Below are 4,569 nucleotides of genomic sequence, written 5' to 3' on the forward strand. Positions count from 1 at the left end.
CATCTAGCTCCCTAGTGAGCATCTCAACCTTAGCCTTTAGATTATCCTCTTCCCTGAAATGGTAAATTTCACCACCATTTGGATTTCCTACAGGTCATCACCTATTTATGCTCTCAGTAGCACTAAGTCAAGTCCAAGTGTGAGCTTTTTCAGCAAGCTCATTGAGGTATTCTATGGCCTCATCCAGATCTTTCTGTAGGAACTTATCATTACACATTAACTCCACCAATTAGCGCTCTCTTGGTGTAAGTCCCTCATAAAAATAGCTTACTAAGTGCCAATTCTCACACCCATGGTGAGGACATATACTCAGCAATTCCTTAAATCTCTCCCAAAACTGATACAAAGTCCCACTGCCCTTTTGTGCAAAGGTGGAGATTTGTCTTTTTAAAGCGTTGGTCTTCTGTTGGAAAAAAGTATTTATTAAAGAAGAACTGAGTCGTCTCATTCCATGACCCAATAGATCGTGGTCTCAGTGAGTATAGCCAACTCTTAGCTCTATCATTCAAAGATAAAGGAATGAACTTAAGTCTTACAATGTCATCAATTGTATTTTGACTATAAAAAGTCTCAACTACTTCCTCAAACTTCCTAATGTGCACATATGAACTTTTATTTTCTAAACCATGAAAAGTAGAGAGTAATTGTATCATCCCTATTTTAATATCCAGTTGGCGAGTATTAGCTGGAAACATGATGCATGATGGTGTGGTTATGCGTGTAGGGTGGAGGTAATCCTGAAGAGTTCTAGTGGGTTCATCTTCGTGTTCACTCATTTCTTCAGGACTAGATGGATTGTCAAATAAAGGATTTAAAAACTTTGATTCTGACTCTAGCACAGGCCTACAAGCAAATCTACTCAAGGCATCTCTATATCTGTGCATACAAGGTAACAAAATACTAAAAAAAATACAAAAAGAAAGAAAAAAAAAATATGTAGCAAGCTAAAAGAGGGAACGAAGTTACCGCCTTTACAAACTGCTGAAAAGAAAGACTATCTAACAATTCTTCTACCATCTCCCCGGCAGCAGTGCCGAAATTTGATTATGCCCAAACTAGTACACGGTGTTATAGTATAGTTCAGGGCGTCGATCCCCAGGGAGTCGGAAGAAAGAGAACAAGACGTAAACTTAAAAGAAAAGATCAAATTATAATATGATAAAAATTTGAAAATTCTACCTAAAACACGTAATTAAAATAAGATTAGGACATGGATAAGAAGGCAAGTAATGTTTTGGGCTTCTATCAACTGGATCCAATACTATGACTTTTTCAATCCAAACGATATACACAATTAAGAATTCTAGCATCAAATTTCTAATTGGATGATATGACATTATATTCATTTACTTTCTCAAATTTAATTCTAGAATCTATTCTCCCTTTACAAACCACAATTTTCATATATAAAAATGAATATCAGATCTAAAGACAACCATATGTTCATAAACAATAGTGCAGCAGATGATCACATCAATAGTATGAAAAGCTTGTTTAAGTCACAATCATATATTTATAATCCTATAGCACAACAAAATCAAACCCTAGCAAGATTTAATATAATTGTCTCAACTTATAATATCCAAAACAAACGGAGAATTGAATCCTATGAATTGAAATACAGTCAACGTATTTTCACCAATTAATTTCCACCCTAGGCTTTACCCAAGATTTAGTTCTCCATAGAAGAACTAAATAATAAAAATAGAAATTTTCTCTTCTCTAGAACTATGCCTCCTCCTCTCAAAAAACTCTCAATTCCGTGCTTATGATATAGTTATATAGGGTAGGAAAGAAACCCTAATGTCTTCATATTAACGCATAAAAACTCGCCTCAATTTTAGGACTCAACTTGGCAACCACGTATGTGCTTTAGGAGTTCGAATTTAGAAATCCTTATTATATACAAATTTGTATCCCTTTAAGATAGCTTTCCAACTTATCAAGAATCGTATCAATCCGATATATGAGTGGAAAGTTACAATCAAAATACTAAAGTCTCAAACCCCATCATTATCCTTATTTGAAGAGTCCTATCATTATCCTTATTTGAAGAGTCCTATCATTATCCTTATTTGAAGAGTCCTACACTCGTTGAAAGTTCTTAGGTTGTTTCAACGTCTTGCCCACTTGAATGTCCTTTAAATTTGATTGGGCTTTGACTTGCTCTTTTATAGACCCTGAAATTAAACATAAAAGTCTGCTTAAGAATATCTCAAAGTAAATAGAAACTCAATTCAAGAGTACACATTAATTTCTATAATTCTTTTCATATTTTAACATTTTAGTCCAATAATAGGGCATTTAGAGTGCACTTTCATACACTCATCAAACGCCGCCAGCTTGATTTTCTTGTGTTGATCGTCTGCCATCTTATGCTCTTTGTTGAACCTGGCCCAGTAGGCTTTCAGGCTCTCATCCTCCTACCGCTTAACAATCAAGAGGTAGGCAACCGGGAGTCTTCTTCTTCTACTCACTATGAACTATGTTAAGAATAGTCGAGCCAACTCGCCAAAACTATCAATCAAGCTGAGCTGCAATGCCCCGAACCACCCTCTCGCGACTCCCTTCAAGGTAAGAGGAAAAGCACTGCAAGCTATCTCTCCAGGAAACCCGTACAAGGTCATGTGGGCCTTAAAGGTATCTAGGTGCTCGAAGGATCTTTAGACCTGTCATATGTCTCCATTTGGGGGACCCAAAAATTTGGACATAGAGGCGCGGCCATCACCTTAGCACTATAGACCAAGTCTGTGCCATTGAGTAGTTGATCAACTAACGATGAAACCCCCATCTCCTAATATTTATCCATGAGGCTGCACAACTCGTGGTTCATCCTCTTTCTTTTTTCCTCATCCGTGTCTACCTCGTTAGCCCTCCGGGATTCTGCATGTTCATTTTGACTCAGCCTCGTGTCCTCCTGAAGCTTTCTATTCCTCCCCCTTATTGCTTCATTTTCTCGATGAAGATTCTCCACTTCCTCTGCCATCTTCATCATGCGCTCCTCCATTTATGCAAATCTTCCTTCCATGTTTGTTGACAAAACTTCGTGTTCACGGGTTGTCTAAGAGCGTGTTGTAGCCGGCATATGAGGAACATGTTATTTGTATAAAGATCTCATAGATGGCACCACGGTTAACAACGTGTTTTGTGCACCAGAACTTGGTTACATGCGACACAGAGAAGATGAGGGGCTCGGGGTTGAAGGGTCACCTCTGATGCCTAAGTTAGATTTTTGTTCTCTTAAGGGATTTCGGTAAGCAAGAGAGCATAAGTTCCGAATTCTAACCTGCCATCTTGCTTTTATACTGCTTGTCAAGTGAGTATTCCATATCTCATGTCAAAGGCCTTGGTATCCGTATTGGATACCACGCTATCATCTTTACTGATCATTCTCCTCCGTTAACAAACCTTTCATGATCAATTTGGTTTCTTATGAGTTTTGGGAAAAATAAAATAGAGGAAAAGTGTGCGTGAAAGCTCCCAGCTGGCCTCTACCAAAATGCACTACTTTCTTGGTACCAAATTGATTTTGTTTCCTTTTCCACGATTTTTCTGGTAGAATGCTTTGCGTCCCTAAAAACAAAATGTAATCAACCAAACATGTACAAAATTGTCATATGTGAATACCCTAATGAAATCTAGAGAAAAATAGGTAGAAATGCAGTTTGAAACCCGTCTGAATAGTCTACTGATTGAAGTATATAAATTCTTATAGCATTTTTTGCAATGTCCACTTGGCTTAGCCAACCAAACATGATCCTAGATCAATCCTGTAAGGGGGTTTTCCCTCTCATTGGCCCGCTTAATAATCTCACAGACGGCGCCACTGTTAACGTTGTGTTTCTTATGGCTTTTGGTCGGGTTTTAGTAACTTGGGTCCTAAGTCTTTCACCTACACACTTAAGAAACCACAGAGAGTGGGGAGCCTTGGTGGAGGCTGGAGAGTCTCTGATGCTAAAGTCGATATATCTCCTTAGTAGTTTATGCGTGAGCTTAAGGGAATCAGAGAGACTTCTTTGTGCCTAGGGGTCGACTTTTATACTAGATTTCCAGGTGGGGAAAGCTTGAACCTAGCTTCAGGGAGTCCATGTCACTTCAACTGTTCGCTTAGACAGAAATCTTTAAGGCTGTGTGACTCCTGGGTAGCATCGTTAAGGCAGCGTAGAGTCCGGAGAGTGGTGCCATTAATGCGGCGTGGCTGCCTGACTCACTTTATCCTACGGAAGTTCCCTATTAAGCCCCTTCATGCTTGTTGTCAGGAGATATATTCTTCTGCCCCCACCGCCGATTGAAATGCACCTTGACGAGGGTTTCCTCCAAGTCCACTTTTCTCTCCCTCCCTTCTCTGGCACAGGGCAAGGTCAACCGTGCCAAAGATTGGAATGCCTAGTTCTCACCTTCCAGTCCCTCCTGGTTGTCTACAATGAATTCTGCCAACTGCTATACACCCTGCCACGAAAATTTGAAGTTAGTGACAAAGGAAAATGCAGCAAGAAAGCTTAAAGGGAAATATGACGAGTCAGTAGCTGACCTCGGAGAAGGATTCCCTTAGCCTCCTAGCCATTTCCT

General features: G+C 39.4%; 1 non-coding gene across 1 annotated transcript; it reads left to right on the plus strand.

Moving 5' to 3' along the window:
* The first annotated feature begins 287 nt into the window (after positions 1 to 287).
* LOC121256823 lies at positions 288 to 395 on the plus strand. Its single transcript, XR_005939113.1, has one exon. It is a non-coding gene; the product is annotated as a small nucleolar RNA R71 (small nucleolar RNA).
* The last annotated feature ends 4,174 nt before the right edge of the window (positions 396 to 4,569 follow it).

This window comes from Juglans microcarpa x Juglans regia, chromosome 3D (genome assembly GCF_004785595.1).
Source record: "Juglans microcarpa x Juglans regia isolate MS1-56 chromosome 3D, Jm3101_v1.0, whole genome shotgun sequence".
Classification (NCBI taxonomy): domain Eukaryota; kingdom Viridiplantae; phylum Streptophyta; class Magnoliopsida; order Fagales; family Juglandaceae; genus Juglans; species Juglans microcarpa x Juglans regia.